The sequence below is a fragment of the Puma concolor genome, chromosome A1, assembly GCF_028749965.1.
Source record: "Puma concolor isolate L17-30 chromosome A1, mPumCon1.1.hap2, whole genome shotgun sequence".
NCBI classification, from domain to species: Eukaryota; Metazoa; Chordata; class Mammalia; order Carnivora; family Felidae; genus Puma; species Puma concolor.
This window is the reverse complement of record NC_141667.1, coordinates 228435378-228453128: the sequence shown is the minus strand read 5'-3', so window position 1 is coordinate 228453128 and position 17751 is coordinate 228435378. Positions and strand designations below refer to the sequence as shown.

The window sequence follows — 17751 nt, the reverse complement described above, 5'->3', positions numbered from 1 at the left end:
CTGATTCAGCCTTCTCATTCATTAACTGGTACTCTGAGTAGCATGAATGGAGAGTACTTTTAGGGGGTACATTTTGAACAAAGTTTAGTTTTACTTATGTTGTGATGCTTTTATTCACTCATTAGAAACATTTGGTATTGTTAGTGAAAAGATTATTGATTTTGGACTTGGATTCTGATCTTGTTTGTTACTAATTAGTTGGTCAAGTCATTTAAGCGTTGTAGACTTTATTTTGCGTGACTGAAAATGAAGATTGAATTAGAGCATTTTGTGGTACTCTCAGGCCTTAATATGCTAATAATCCATGATCTCTCAATAATGTTTTGTTTTTTTCTTTTAGAATCAGAACATAGGCCTGATATTAAAATAGAAAATAAGATACACTGGGGGCGCCTGGCTGGTTCAATGTCTAACTCTTGATTTTGGCTCAGGTCATGACTCCACGGTCATGGGATCAAGCCCCATGTTGGGCTCTGTGTTGGGCATGGAGCCTGCTTGGGATTCTCTCTCTCTGTCCCTCTCTGCCCCTCTCCCCTATTCATGCTCTCTCTCTCTCTCTCAAATAAAAAAAAAAAAGAGATACACTGGGACAGAAACATGCTGTAAGAAGTTTTTTTTTGTTTTTTCTTTTTAAATAGGTATTTTTATTAAGCTTTGGTCAACTGTATGCCAAGAAGTTGGTCCTAAAAATATGATGATAATGAAACTATTCTTTATTCATAAGTAGTAATATCCTGGAGGAGATAGACAAGTAAATATATAAATATAACTGTTAATGTGTTAGTGATATGTACCAAAAGTGTTGAAACAGGAGACTTTGAGAGACTAATTCCCTAGAACAGTAGTAGGCAAATATTTTCTGTAAAGATCCAGGCATTTTAGGCTTTATGGGCCATATTCTGTTTATTGCCGCTACTCTACTTTGCAGCTGTAGTGGGAAGGTAGCAACACTAATCTCTGACCTCAGTTAGGTGTCCTATAATTATATCGAATTCTGACACTAGAGTTAGTGTAAACCTATAAGCTAAGGGCTTGGTCCCACAAGACTGTCTCCATTTCAGATGCCAGCTACAAGTGGGGCTTCCTACATTTCTGCCTGGCTGATGATAGCCCCGCCCCCCAAGTTCAGTAATTTGCTAGAATGACTCACAGAGCTCAGGAGAGCACCATACTTAGGATTAGTTTTATTAAGAAAGCTGCAACTCAGGAAGATCCAAATGGAAGAGACATATAGGTCAGTATGTTAGAGGTGGGAAGTGGGTACACAGAGCTTCGATGCCCTTTCTGGGCACCCTTTCAGCACATCGATATGTTCAGCAACCTGGAAGCTTCCTGAATCTCATTGTTCAATAGTTTTTGTGGACTCATTGTGTAGGTGTGATTGATTTAATTGTTGACCACATAATTGAACTCAGTCTCCAGCCCTGTGCTCACATGCTTGGTCTTTCATTGGCTGGCTCCTCTCTTTTAAACTATCTAGGGACTGACCATGAGTCACCTTGTTAGCATAACGTTAGGTATAATCAAAAGGGACTAATTATGGATAACAAAGGACACCTATGAAATGTCAAGGGTTTTGAAGCTATGTGCAGGGAACTGGGGCAAAGACCAAATATATGTATTTCAGTTATACTGTGGTCAGCCTTAAACAGTATGTCCATGAATGGGCATGGTGGTATTTCAATAAAATCTTATTTACAATGAAGCAGCAAGCTAGAATTGATCTCTAGGCAGTAGTTTGTAGACCCTTTGCTCTAAATGGGAATGGCTTCTCCAAGAGGATGACACTTGAATTGTATCTTCTGTTTCTTCAAATTTTTTTGCTGATGTTACACTGTTTTATAGAATTTTAAAAATAATATGTTACAATATTAGTGATGTAATTTTAGTGAAAATGTCTGTAGTACAGTGGTACTACCATAGAGAGATTTTTATTTTAGGATGCTTGGTGAGTGATCAAGGAAGTTTTTCCACATGGGTACCTGATTACTAATGTGTGTTTTAATATCCATTGAGAAAGACTTCAGTTCTTCTCAGATTCTAATTCATTTTTAGTCCTATAATTAAGAAGGCTTGAGTATTATCTACCAGATAACAACTGGTAGGTGTTATTTTTCTGAATGACCATGATTTTTATCATATTCCTTAATTAGTGATATTTTGTCTAATGTGTTGTTGGAATGCTGTTTTTCATCTTTCTATTTTGTTTTGAGTCTCACTTCTTGTTTTTTTGTTTTTTTTTTGTTTTTTTTTTTATTAAAGGAATTAGAGGCTTGGGTTTGAGTTTTATATCCATGACTAAGGAAGACTGTGTAGGTTCCACATTATGAGGGCTGTGCAGTGAGAGAATAGAAATGTGGCACTTAGTGCTGTGAAGTAGAGATCAAGGCATGGACATTTAAAAACTTTTGGTTTTTGCCTTTCATTTCCCCTTTTTGCCAGAATATAAATTGTATCCTATTCTTGCCTGGAGATTTCACAATGAAAGAATAATCATGCTGGTAGCAATTAATCAATTTATCTTGTTAATTTAATTACTTAGTATGACTGAAGTTTCAAATGTGCATAAAGATGAACATTTGGAAGGCCTCTAAACAAGGAATTTGGGGAGTGGGCCAGAACTGAACATTTTATTTATTTATTTATTTATTTATTTATTTATTTATTTATTTTTTAATGTTTGTTTATTTTTGGGACAGAGAGAGACAGAGCATGATCGGGGGAGGGGCAGAGAGAGAGGGAGACACAGAATCGGCAGCAGGCTCCAGGCTCCGAGCCATCAGCCCAGAGCCTGATGCGGGGCTCGAACTCACGGACCGTGAGATCGTGACCCGAGCTGAAGTCGGACGCTCAACCGACTGAGCCACCCAGGCGCCCCCAGAACTGAACATTTTAAAGTGATGGCAAGGGAAGGATTTGGGTTTGCTATTATTCAGTTGCTTGGATGATGTGGTCGTGAGCTCTTAGGTTAGGGAGTGAAGAGAATTGGAGTGAAGAGAATTGCCCTTATGAGTACATGCAGAAATAGTGATGAAAATGACAGTAATGGAAAAATAATCTTGTATTTTAGGGATAAAATAAAACAAATTAAAAAGAACCAAAGTAAAGCTCATTTGTTTTTAAGTCAGTAGCCACAGATGAGTTACTAGTATCATCTTAAAACTGGAAGGGCAGTTACTTAAGTGTGTTTATATGTATGGGCCACAGCAATAGTCTGTCAATCAGTAACACGTGAATAGTTTATTCAGTTCTTTTAATTGAATATTTTTTTAAAAAAATGAATGCCTGTTAAATGTTGTTGGTACTGAGGCTCATATGGAGATAGTAATATAATAATAATAGTAATTTTTATCTGGTACTTTATGAAGAAGGCTAAGCACCATAATCTGATAATAACCCTGTGAGATAAAGTTCTGTTATCCACAGTTTACATACAAAGAAACAAGATTAAGCAATTTATCTTGGGTCGTGCAGGTAGAGTTGGCCTGATGCCCAAGCCTTTTAACAGTTTTACTTTTCCTAGTGGACATAAATTTCATAAGTTTTTATAAGAGAAATACAAAGAATGATGGACTTTCTGAGGAGGGGTGGTTAACATCTTTAGGGAGTGGAACCTCAGGGAAACTTTTATAAAGGAGAGACATGCAAGATTAAGTGAAAATATAAGATGAATCTTTGGTATGGAGTGTACTGAATGAAGAGTTATAGGGGTCATAAAGCTGATCCATTTTTTTCATTGTGGCCTTTTGCAAACTACCCCATGCTGCTTTTTTTCTCCAGAAAAAAAAGTGTTAAGATTTTGAGGCTTTGTAGTTGTATTTCACTTCTAGGAGACTTCTCTACTTGTTTACATACCTATGCTTAGGTATTTAAGTGTAACTGTAAATGGATGTAGATTGTATATAATTATGAAATAGGTGCTAATATTAATCAGTACTTTAAAGAAATTAATCCATCTTGGGACGCCTGGGTGGCTCATTTGGATGAGTGTCCAACTCTTGATTTCAGCTCAGGTTATGATCTCACTGCCGTGAAATCGAACCTCACATCTGGCTCTGCACTGAGTTGGCGCCTGTTTAAGATTCTCTCTCTCTCCCTCTTCTCTGCCCCTCCCCTGCTAGTGCTGTCTCTCTTTCTCTCCATCTTGATAACTGGGAGTCATTTACTTTTCAGACTAAGGTTCATGAGCTTTAGGATTTTTTTCATATTTCCTGTGCTTGTCATCTTACCACTTGGATTTTACCATTTACATTTTACAGAACTCACTTTATCACTTATCCATCCATCAATCCATCTTGTTTTTGGTCTTTTTTTTTTTTGGCATATATTTCAAATCAGGTTGTAGCTATACATATCTTTTATTTCAAATTCAGTATTTGGTTATGGTCTCCCTAAACACTCCCCTTCAAACTACATATGATGAAAACATCAACCTTAAATATAATATTCAGTATTCACACATGCTTGTACCTGAGTAACCCAAACCCCCATCAAGATAAAAAATCTTATAGTCACTTCAGAAAGTTCCCTCATACCCTCTACCAGTTAATCTCTACCCCGTATCCCCAGAGGCATCCACTCAAGTTTTTTCCCACCATAGACTATTGTCGTAGAATTTGTATAAACGGGATCTGACAAAATGAATAAACTCTTCTCAGTAAAGCTTCTTTTCATTTAACATAGTGCTTTTGCCATTTGTTCATATTGTTGTGTTTATCAGCAGTTTGTTACTTTTTATTGCTGAGTAGCAGACTATCATGTGAATTTACCATAGTTTATTCTTGTGTTGATGGAACTCTGGGCTGTTTCCAGTTTGGGGCCATTATAAAAGAATAAAGCTTCTTTTAACATTCTTATACAAAAGTCATTTGGGGATTTGTATTTTATTTCCTTTGGGTAAATACTTAAGAATGTAATTGCTGGGTCAGAGAGATGGTGTATATTTGGTTTAACAAGAATCTGTTAGACCTTTTTCCAAATGGATGAAACATTTTGTACTTCCCACACTGTGTGAGAGAGCCCATTCTTACCAGCATTTTACATGGTTGATGCTCTTAGTGATTCTTATGGATGTATGATAGTTTAGTTCATTGTAGTTTTAGTTTGCACTTCTGTGATGGCTAATGATGATTAATATATTTTCATATCCTTAATTGGTGGCTTGTAAATATTTTGCGAAGCACCTGTTCAAATGTTCTGCCATTTTTAAATTAAAAAAAAATATTTAGAAGTTCTTTATATATCTTACATACCATTCCATTGTCATATATGTTTTTGGAAAATTTTTTGTCTTTAAATTTTTTATTTATCTATAGCTATCTTTTCATGAACAAAGCCTTTTTAATTTTGATTAAGTCTAATTCATCAATTTTTTCCTTTATGGTTTTTGCTTTCTGTGTCCTTAAGAATATGCCCTGTAAGAATCTTCACTACAGATGATGCAGATATTCTTCTGTGTTTTCTTCTAGGAGTTTGATAGTTGTTTAGTCTGTGATCTATATAAAATTAATTCTTGTCTGTGTATGAGTTATGGATCCAGGTTTTATTTTTCTTCCCCATATTGATATCCATCTGTTTCATTGTTATTTGTGGAAAAGACTTTCCTTTCTCTATTGGATTACTGTAGCACCTGTGTAGAAAACTGATTGGAGCGTCAGTGAGTCTATCCTGTTCTAGTGAACTGTTTGTTAGTCTTTATGCCAGTGCTATGGTATCTTGATTACCGGAGCTTTATGATAAATTTTTAAATTGGGTGGTTTGTACATCCTCCATGTTTCTTTTCCTAAGATAGCTTTGAATATTCTAGTTGTCATGCTTTGTTGTTGTTGTTACATTTACATAAACCTTTTAGAATTCATGGTCAGTCTACAAAGAGGCCTGGGAGATTATACATAGATTTGCAAGAATGTATAATTTAACTTGGCAGAAGCAGGGTGTCGGGGGGGGGGGGGGGGGGAGAGGTTGACTTCTTAAAAATCCTGAGTTTTCCATTTCATGAACATGGTGTATCTCTTATTTATTTAGGCCTTTTAAAAATCTCTCCCAGCAGTGTTTTGTTTTGTAGTTTGTAATTTAGAGGCATTACAAACTTTTTGTTACATTTATTTCTAAGTGCTTTATTGATGTTACATGTTATTATAAATAGAATTTTATTTAAAAAAAAAATTCTATGTTTATTTATTTTTGAGAGAGAGAGACCGAGCGAGCAGGGGAGGGGCAGAGAGAGAGAGGGAGACACAGAATCCGAAGCAGGCTCCAGGCTCTGAGCCGTCAGCACAGAGCCCGACGTGAGGCTCGATTGCAGGAATGGTGAGATCATGACTGAGATGTTTGCAGATGCTTAACCGACTGAGCCTCCCGGGTGCCCTGCATAATTATGTTTTTTAAAGCAGCTTTCATAAGATACAGTTTACTTACTATAAAATTAATGTTTTTGTTTTTGTTTTGCATACAAGTCAATGACTTGGTATTCTCCATAATCATTCAACTATAACCATAATGTACTTTTTTAACATTTTCATCACCCCCCCAAAGAAAGCTCAGGCACACTTATGTCACTCCTCATTCACACCTCAAGCCTCTGGCAATCACTAACTTACTCTTTTTATATTTGCCTGTTCAGTCACACTACATGTCATCTTTATGTTTGACTTCCCTTATTTAGCATGTGAGGTTCACTTATGTTCCTTTATTGCCAAACACTGATTCCATTGTGGGGTATACTGCATTCTGACTGTCCATTTACTAGTTTATGGACATTTGAATTGTTGCCAATTTTTAGCTTTTATTAATAATGCTGTTTTGAATATTTGTATAAACGTCTGTGTGGATATACATTTCCATAGATACATAGTATTAAAATTGCTGGGTCATATGGTAAATGTGTGTTTAACTTTTTAAGAAACTACTAAATTGTTTTCCAGAGTGATTACCATGTTACATTCTCAGTGGCAATGCTACATTGGTTTTTGAATGTTAAAACAGCTTTCATCCTGAGGTAACTCTGCTGCATTTTCCATTTTCTATATTGCTGGACTTGGCTTGCTTACAATATTAAGGATTTCTGTGGCTGTGTTCATGAGAGACTGTGGTCTGTAATTTTATTTTCTTGTAATGTCCTTGTCAGGTTTTGCTACTGAGGTTATCATAAAATGGTTGGGAAGTGTTCCTTCTTCCTGTTTTATTAATGAGTTTTGTAGAATTCACCAATAGAAAATATCTAGTCCTGTTCTTTTTTTTTATTGGAAGGTTTTTTGATAATGAACTTACCTTTTTGATAAATATGGGCTATTTGGATTTTCATTTATCTTGTGTCGGTTTGGAAAGTTGTATTTTACAAGGGATTTATCCATTCTATGTAAGTAATTGAATTTGTTGGCATACTGTTGTTCATAAACATTTCTGTAATATGCTTTTAATGTCTTTATGTTTGTAATGTAGGATTTGTAGTGATAATCCATCCCAGGTACTGACAATTTGCATTATTTTCTTTTTCTCTCTCTCTTATTCTCTTGAGCTAATGATTTATCAATTTTATCAATCATTTCAAAGAAACAAATTTGGCTCTGCTAATTTTTTATTTCATTGATTTCTGTGTTGTATTTCCACTCTTCTACTTGTTTTGTTTTTCTTTAAATTCACAAATGAAATCTTAGGCCAATGAGAGCTCTTTCTTTTCTAGCACTGTAGAATTCTCTCTCAGCACTGCTTTAGCTCATCTCCCCAAATTTGATAGGATTTCGATGAGAGGAATTAAGTGTGTTGTTTTTGGAGGCACTTTAAAAGTTATTATTGCTGTTGATTTCTGTAAATATTTTTATTTTCTATTCCTCTTTTTTACTGGGATTACATTTATATTAGATCTTTAATTTTGTACTATATGCCCCTGAGGCTCTTTTTTTTTTTTTAACCGTTTTTACAAATATTTTGTTTATTTTAAAGAAGCTGGTCCAGGGGCGCCTGGGTGGCGCAGTCGGTTAAGCGTCCGACTTCAGCCAGGTCACGATCTCGCGGTCCGTGAGTTCGAGCCCCGTGTCAGGCTCTGGGCTGATGGCTCGGAGCCTGGAGCCTGTTTCCGATTCTGTGTCTCCCTCTCTCTCTGCCCCTCCCCCGTTCATGCTCTGTCTCTCTCTGTCCCAAAAATAAATAAACGTTGAAAAAAAAAAATTAAAAAAAAAAAAAAATAAAAAAAATAAAGAAGCTGGTCCAGACAATGTCCATTTAAAACCCATATCTCAGGCCAAAAAGTACAAATAAAATAAAAAAGAACAGTGTTCTGTTGAACACACTTCTGCATGAATAACTTTATTAACTGCTAATGAAAATTAGAACTTTTCTGGGATCTTCTGACAAGACTTTTATCTTAAAATGCTTTCTCTTCAGTGAAGCTGTCTTTGGAGTTAGTCGTTACTCCCGCGATCTCTGTCATCTCGACTCCAGCTTGCTATTTCTCTTCTTTTGGTCCAGACCCTCAAATTTTAAAAGAGACTTCAAGTTAAGGAAAAGTCATTTTTCCACAGTTCACTTCTCTGAAAAACTTCCATCTCCCACTGAAAGTCATAGTCCAGGAGTGAAGCAATCACATACTAGAACTTCAGGGCTGGTTGGAAAGTCATTACGAACACTCGCATTGGTCAACCTTATTTATCACAAGCCTGAAAATGCACAGTCCTGGAAAAGGTGGTGGCCTCTCTGTGCACACATGTAATTTTTTTAAACAGGAGAGTGCGATATGAAGGGGGCTGAGGTTTGATCACCAAAAATCAGCACAATGAAAACAAGTGATCATGAAGAATGGGCACTAGACTTCAAATTACCAGATGTTTTAAAGAGATGGGGTGCCGGTTTTCATTTCCGTTTTGAACACCACATTACAAAAGAACTATTTTTAAAAATAAAAAAGGATTGAGGGTAAAGAAAAAAATAAAAAGAATACCTAAATCATTGGATGACCCCCTGTTTGTTTCTGATAAACTCCAGTCACATCTTCCTCCTCCATTCCCACTTCTTTTGGAGCATGATTATCAGCAATTCTCGGACCTGCAAAGAGAAACCTGAGTGAATTCACTGGAACTCCCTCTCTTGGACAGTATGATTCTTTGAGTTTCTTGAGATGTGTTGTCATTTTCACTTTGAAGTGAATCGCACTGCCATCCTGTCCAATGACTCTGAGTTTAATGTATTCTCCTTCCTTCTCATCCCCGAAGTCCTCAGTTGAAGGTTTTGCCTCCTGGTCAGACATGGTGACGGTGGCTTCACTCAGGGTCTCTGCACAGCAGGGGCGTCGGATCGGCAGAACCTGGCTCCGGGGTTTACAGATCTGTCTCTCTTCCCCACAGCACAACACCGCGGCTGGCTAGGCTGGAGGTTCTATTTGTTTTTTCCCACTCTTTTTCCTCTCATTTTTCTTCAGATTAAATACTTAAATTGATTTACCTTTAATTCCATTGGCTCTTTTTTTTTTTTTATCTGATCTGCTACTTAGCCTATTCTGTGAACATTTTAATTTAAATGTCATAGCTTTCTATTGTACGTTTTGTATTTGACTCTGTAGTTTGTAATTCTTTGCTATGATTCCCAGTCTTTTTATTCATTATGAGATGTGTTTTAAAGTTCCATGAACACAGTTATACTACTTGATTTAAAATCTTTATGTGTTTATTCAGGCATCTGGGTCCTCTGGATTTTGGTTTCTATTGATCATGTTTTATTTCATGAATGGACTATATTTTCTTTGTTATTTGTATGTTAAGTAATTTTGGATTGTTATCGTGAATGCTGTGAATAATGCTGTGTAGAGATTCTACATTTTGTTACGCTCTTCTGAATTTTGTTGACAAATTTTAAGGTGTCCGTTTACTTGGATAAACTCAAACTGCAGAACTCAATAGTTGGCATCAGTTGAAATCTTATGAATGTGAGTAGTTCATGGCTGAGCCAGACATTTGTCCAAGGTTATTTGGGGCTTCTTCTCTCTTGTGCTTTTGTTTCAAGAATTGCTTCTCTCACGTTCAAACTGCTGAGATTGTCCATAACTTCTGGTTCATGATGTAGATCGGGGCTCGTCCCTAAATAGAAAATCATAAGAAACAACGAATTTTATGAAATACTGTTACTTTCTTATACCTGTCAACTCCCATTTCTATTCTTTTACATGTACGGTTTTGGTTGCTCTTCACCTTCAGAAAGCTGTTTTTGAATATTTTTTCCAGAGTTTATAGTTCTTATCTGTACTGTGTTAAGAACCACTTCACTATTACCAGATTCAGCCTCTATCCTAAATTTAAAAAACAACGCAAAAAGCTTAGTAGGCCGTTAGTACACTCAACAAATGTAGAGTCTCTTATGTGTGCCTGACAAACATTGGCAATGAAACTATTAAAGACACAGATCCCTCCTTTCAGGGTTTTCACATGTCCGTAGAGGAAATAAATATAAACAGGTGTGAGAAATACATTAATAGAAATATCTACTTGGAAAGAAAGTGGCAGAGAAAATGTGATTGTTTCTCACTGGGCTAGGCAATATGGGCACACTGACAGGGAGAGTTTAAGGAACACATTCTGAAGGAATACTACATCCTGCTTGGAGTTTGAAGGATTAATTGGTATTTTCAGGCAAACTGGGAGGGATAGATGTACTATGCTTTCAAGTTTCAATATAGGGACAAGAGAGATGATGTAAAACCTAGAGCCAAGTTCAGCTGGAAACTTTAAAATCATCCTTAACCTCTCTTGCTTTTCCTTCTATTGTGTCTGACTTTAAGATTTCTCCCTCTTAAATCTACTGATTTATTAAATTCACATGTGACCTGGTCAGTTTTCTCTGGGAGGAGTGAGAGCTAGAACATAAGAAAAGCCTTAGGTTTTACACTGCTCCTGAAATTTGTCAGCATTTCAGACAGCTGAGGCAACAAATGGACCTTGATCACAGTGTTAAGCTCATGGTAAGACTTAATTTTTTAGAACTGATCAGTCAACAGTGTTAAGTCCTATTATCAGTGTATTTTAATACATCTGTTTGTGTCAGGGATCTTTGCTCTATTTGTGTAGGAGTTTTAGTAGATGTGCATTAGAGGCCCATTAGCTTATTTAACTTTTGCTAATACAGGTAGTTCCAGGCCCATCTTAATGTCTAGAGTAACTGTTCACCTTAGTAGTTGCTGAGTCCCTCAGAACACTGGCAGTGAGAACAAAGAAAATTTTAATATTCCATTTGGGGAAGGGGATAGACTCAAATAATTTTGAAATATGGAGTCTCTTGATGGGGAAAAAGAGAGTTAGGAGGAAATGAATAAACCAGCAAGTGTTAAATTTTTGACTTGGTTAAGAGGTATCGGAGAGAAGCATAGCGCCCTTCAGTGGTTACCCATTGTTCTTAAGGTAAAGCTGAAATTTTTTTTTTTTTTTAAGTTTATTTATTTATTTTATGAGAGAGAAAGCATGAGCCGGGGAGGGCAGAGAGAGAGTAGGAAATTGAGAGAATCCCAAGCAGGCCCCAAGCCACAAGTACAGAGCCTGATGAGGGTCTCAAACTTACAAACCTTAAAATCATGACGTGAGCTGAAACCAAGAGTTGGACGCTTAACTGCCACCCAGGTGCCCCAAAGCTGTAGTTTGTTAATATGATCTGCAAGTCCCTACATGATCTGATAGCACAATAGCTCACTTATCTCATCTGTTGCCACTCTTCCATTCATTTATTCTTCTTCTTCTCCCCCCTTGCTGTCTGCACCGCAACCACCAAGATGTTCTTTTATCTTTTATTAGAGGTTCTTCTTATCCTAGAGCTTTGGTAAACCCTATTCTTCTGCCTGAAATTCTTTCCTTCATTTCCCTTTTATCTTCCTCTAGTTACTTTCTCCTCTCCCAAATTAATTTTTCAGATATTTCGTGGCTTCTCCAAATAAGGTTATATGCACTAATAATCTAGCAGCTAGAATATAAGCTTTTTTTAATGTTTATTTTGAGAGAGAGAGAGAGAGAGTGTGTGTGTGTGAGCCAGAGAGGGGCAGAAAGAGAGAGAGAGAGAGAGAGAGAGAGAGAGAGAGAATCCCAAGCAGGCTCTGTGCTGTCAGTGCAGAGCCCATTGCGGGGCTTGCTTCCACTAATTGTGAAGTAATTATCTAAGCCAGAACCAAGAGTTGGACACTTAACCTACTAAGCCACACAGGCGCTCCTAGAATATAACCTTTATGGCACCGAGTTTTCCTGTTAACTACTGTATTGTGAGACCTAATACAGTCCTTTGCATATGGTATGTGTTCAGGAAATATTTGAATGAATAATTGAAAGAATAAATCCAGAGATGAATTCAAAATTCCATTTAACTAATTTTTGGTGAGAAATAAATATGCCAAAAATTAGTGTGAGGAATTTATTCCTACCACTTCCTATTAGAATAAGGAGGTAGATATCTAGAAATAAATAATCAATTGCTTTCAGAGATTTATTGTCTCACTGTTTGAGAATGATCCCTGGTTACAGCATAGTGAGGAGTGCCTATCAAGCTGTAGTACTCATTATGTAGATGCTGCCCAGTACATACACTGAATTGAACTACAGTGAATAACATTATGTTTGACTTTTTGCTTAGTCTGTTACAAAGACAGTCATGTGCAAGAAGTATTGTAATTTTTTCTACACGCTAGTAGGTTTTTCTTTAGATGTTTGAGCACCATTTTGATTACGCTTCTTCTAAAAAGATATGAAGAAATCAATAAAAGATTACATATTTAAAGCTATTAAAATAAATGAAGTTTGATAGCAAAAATGAAATACTTACAAAGGGTACCTATACTGAATTTAAATGACTTATTACTTACTTTAATGAAAAAAATGAGAAAAGTATAGCTTTTAATAGGAGAAAATTATTTCTGATGAAAAAACTGGTAAGAGTTGAAATATTTTAGAAAGTGAGGATGTTGACAGTCCATCCTTGAGGATCTTTTGTAAAGACAATAGGAAAATATTAGTTGTAAAAGTATTTATCTCACTGAATAAAGACAACTAGCCTGGTCAGGATCTCTCAATTATTTCCAGTTGTGATTATATGATTGCCTAGTTTTATTTAACATACTTACTCCTTTCAATAGGTCACATAGACTTATTTGCTCAATCATTTTTTTCCTTTTTATGTGTGTGCCTGAGAGTGATTGCTTGTGCGTGAATGTTGTACTTTGTCTCTCTCTCTTTTGTTTCTTTATAGTGCCTGGCATAAGGGATTTGCATTTTAAGAATGAGGTTTACTTTTTAAAAGTAAGATTTGCTCTTATTTAGAATTTGAGATAAAACATCTCAAATGAGATGAGATGAGATTTAACTGAAATCTTTAAAACTTTCAAATGATTTTTATTCTCCCTAGAGAGTCATAGCAATTGAGGGGTGCTTATGCCTTTGAGACTTCTGTCCCAAAGAAGAGCCTCTGCCACTAGGTAAGAGTAATTAAGAATAGATTGGGGTTAGAGACCAGTGAACTCACAATATTTTTTTAATTTCTCTGATTAAAAAAAAATGCTCTTTTGGGGCTCCTAGGTGGCCCAGTCAGTTAAGTATCCTACCCTTGATTTCAGCTCAGGTCATGGTCCCAGGGTTGTGGGATCGAGCCCTGAGTTCAGGCTTCACACTGAGCATGGAACCTGCTTAAGATTGTCTGTTTCTCTATCCCTGTCTCTCTCTTCCTCTGCCCCTCTCCCCCACTGGTGCTGTCTGTCTGTCTGTCTGTCTCTCTCTCAAAAAGAAAAAAAAGTTTCCTTGGTGAAAAATTCAGGGTATTAGGAAGTAATAGTCACTCCTAACATTGTCATTGAAAGTCAGTACTTATAACTTGGTATAGTTCCTTCTGGGTTCTTTTTTTTTTTTTTTTTTTTTGTCTTGGGTAGGCATTAGAATAAAAGGCAGCCTTTACCCATGTTTTTGGGATGTTGCAACCATGGTGTTATGGCTTGAATTTACTGCCCTCCCCCTAACAACAACAACAACAACAACAACAACAACAACAACAACGTTATGTTGGAGTCTTAACCTACAGTAAGGTAGGATGTGACCTTGGAGATAGGATTTTTACAGAGATGATCAGTTAAAATACAGTCATTTGGGGGCGCCTGGGTGGCGCAGTCGGTTAAGCGTCCGACTTCAGCCAGGTCACGATCTCGCGGTCCGTGAGTTCGAGCCCCGCGTCAGGCTCTGGGCTGATGGCTCAGAGCCTGGAGCCTGTTTCCGATTCTGTGTCTCCCTCTCTCTCTGCCCCTCCCCCGTTCATGCTCTGTCTCTCTCTGTCCCAAAAATAAATAAAGGTTGAAAAAAAAAATTTTAAAAAAATTAAAAAAAAAATAAAATACAGTCATTTGGATGGGTTTTAATCCTGTATGACTGTTATCCCTTTAAAAAGAGGAAATTTGGATACAGACGTGCATAGAAGGAAGCTGATGTGAAGAGATAAGGGGATATGAAGATGGTCATCTGTATGCCAAGGAGGAAGGCTTGAAACAAGATCCCTCTGTCATAGCCCTCCAGAGGAAATGGCCCTGCTGATACCTTGATCTCAGACTTTCAGCCTTCAGACTGTGTGAGACCACATATTTGTTGGTTAAGCCATCTAGTTTGTAGTACCTTGTTAACACGGCCTTAGCAAACTAATACGTATGTATCAAATTGCCTTATAGCAATTTTATAATTACTTTATGTCTTATTTTTCTAAAGTTTTCTTATATTTATTTCTTTGAGTATATTTTGTTTACTTGGGTATAACCCAACTAAATTGTATATTTTTTTGAGATTATATATTTTTCCCTATCATTTCATTTCCTACAGTATTTTATAGATGTATAAAAGATAATTTGTGTGATGCAAATAGGCATGCTTTTGATGAAAAACATTTATGTTATGTATAAGCAACACTATGTCCAATATAGAATTGAGTAGGAAGTTTTAAATTTTAGACTTTTTTTTTAGCTGAATGAACTTAGTTATTTCATATTCTTGGATTCTGATACATATATATATATATATTATAAGATATATATATTCGGATACATATGATATATACATATATATCATCTATATAAGATTTGTGTGTTTGGATTATGTGATTAGAATTTTTTTAAATTAATATAACCATATTATAAGGCAATTAGGGTAAAAAGAAAACAAGATGACTCATTGTTTCACCACTGAAACACTAACTATTAATATTTTTGTTGTTTTTCTTACAGAGTTTCACCTATATAGAGAACTGGTTTATTTATATAATTATAATTGCCTATGTGTTTGTGTATATAAATTTATTTTAGCTAACATATTACAAAAAATTATGTCTTATGATACAGCTTTGTCAACTAATTTAGAATGGGTATATAATATGCTATTTGTGTATATAGTGCATTCATAAATGCACTATAACTTTTCTATTTTTGGATACTTAGGATGTTTCCAGTTGTCGACCATGACAAACATGCTGAAGAGAACATTTTTGTGCATAAATATGTTTCGATTATTAGGAATATTTTTTGAAGTTCAGTTTTGTTTTGTTTTGAATTTTTTTTAATGTTTATTTATTTTTGACAGAGAGAGAGACACAGAGCATGAGTGGGGGAGGGGCAGAGAGAGAGAGAGGGAGACACAGAATCTGAAGCAGGCTCCAGGCTCTGAGCTGTCAGCACAGAGTCTGACATGGGACTCGAACCCACAGACCGTGAGATCTTGACCTAAGCCGAAGTTGGACGCTCAACCGACTGAGCCACCCAGGCACCCCCGAAGTTCAGTTTTAAAAAGTGGGAGTTTTAGAGTAAAGAAATGTCTTTTAAGGCTTTTCATACATATTAAAATGTGTTTTACAGAAGGATTATATAGTTTTCAATGGAATTATTTCTTACATATTCCAATTTGAAACCCAGTTTGCAGTACTTGTTGATGATAGTTTTAATGGTTGTTTTTTCAGCTACAGCTTACCATATTCTTGTTAATAATTTTTTAATTCCATGAATTTAGAGAAAATCCTCCCTTTACCATTATATATGAAAAATGCATATATGTATGTATATAAGACACACACACACACACATATGTGATTAGCATTATTTACAGGTCTTGACCATCACATACTTTATTGATGAGTTGATATAGGAAGGGAACTTGTGTAACAGTGAATTCAACTGAAATGTATAAGGTGGTAATTTTGACTCTAGGCGGATAGCTAGAAGTTCAAATCACTGTATCTGGGATTCTGGTGCATTTGAGTTGGTTTTAGACTAGCTGTGCTACCCAAAGTGTCTGACGTGATGGGTAGTATGGGCAAATGATAATGTTTATATTTGAATAGTTGATAGTGTAATGGTTACGAGAAGAATTATTATATACACACTGAAACAGAGGTTAAGTCAGTGGCTAGAGATGAATGCACACACATCCAGAGATAAGCACTTTTGAGAGCTTGTTGGGTGTTTGGGACCCCAGCTCTAGGTTGTCTCTACCCCTGACCTTCTGGCAGGGAGACTAGAATTAGCTCAGGAAACCAATGCAGAATCCCATTTTCCAGAACCAGGTAAACCCTGTGAGCATTAGGGGTTAAAAGTTTACTCCCCAGAATATCTGAATTAGAGCACAAAGCAGGAGGACTAATTCTCAGTCTTACCTGCATGGGACTGAATCCTTAATACTCTGCTAGGCTTGAGCCTGAGGTTTTCTTAGTTGAGGCTGTTGGGGTTTGGAAAAGCAGAGATTCAACCTTAGATAAGTTAAGTGACTTGCCCAAGATCATATTATCAATTTGAGATGGTGTCAGAATTGTGATCTAGGTCTTATGCTCACTTCTAATGTGCTACCTTCAGCTGTATAACACTGTCTTGAATGTTAAAATTAAGTATAACGTCAAAACTACTTCACAAAGTATAATTGCTGTAACATCTAAAAAATAACTTGCTACTTGAGAAGCATTTTTGAATAAACTAGATGAATCTTGATACATAAATATAAAGTTGCATAAAGTAAAAAATTTGTACGGTTTTATTATTTTACTTTCATTTTTATCCCATGGTAATTAGCTTGCCACATTTTATTGAACTTTTAGCAATATTAGGGTTAAATGTTGAATTAATGCTGATACCTGAAATGGTAGTCTTTAAAAAGTTTTGAAATGGGCCTTTCAAAAGTTAAATATCTATGTAATCTCAATGATGATGGAATTTATATTATAATGAAGATCAGCTTGGTTTAAAATTTTTTTAATGTTTATTTTTTTGAGACAGACGGAGCATGAGCGGGGAAGGGGCAGGAGAGAGGGAGACACAGAATCTGAAGCAGGCTCCAGGCTCCGAGCTGTCAGCACAGAGCCTGACTCAGGGCTCGAACCCACGAACTGTGAGCCGAAGATCATGACCCGAGCTTAACCAATTGAGCCACCCAGGCATCCTGAGAACAGCTTGGTTTTAGAAGTGATCTGTGGCAGACTTTTACAGTTGTTCTTTTAAGTTGTCACAGCAATAATTAATGAAACACAAAAATGAGAACCTACCATTGTTCTTATTTTGCAAATGAGGAAACATACCCAGAGGTTAGGAAAATGGAATGATAGTGGCACACGGGAAAATCATGCTTTTGAATTTGTATGATTTGTATTTGTAATAGATTTGGTTCAAGAAAAGTTACCTTTATGTGTGTAAGAATGTATGTGTGTGTTTTCTGATATAATAGTATATATGCTCATTGGAGATCATTTTGAAAATTTATGTGAAAGAAGAAATTAAAAATTAACAGT

At 36.2% G+C, this 17751-nt stretch overlaps 1 protein-coding gene and 1 pseudogene across 11 annotated transcripts in view; one reads left to right on the top strand and one right to left on the bottom strand.

The window, feature by feature from the left end:
* Positions 1–17751, top strand: part of NBEA (neurobeachin) — a 697478-nt gene that overhangs the window by 24379 nt on the left and 655348 nt on the right. The gene's annotated exons all lie outside the window — the stretch shown is intronic.
* Positions 8610–9374, bottom strand: LOC147584823 (small ubiquitin-related modifier 1 pseudogene; annotated as a pseudogene).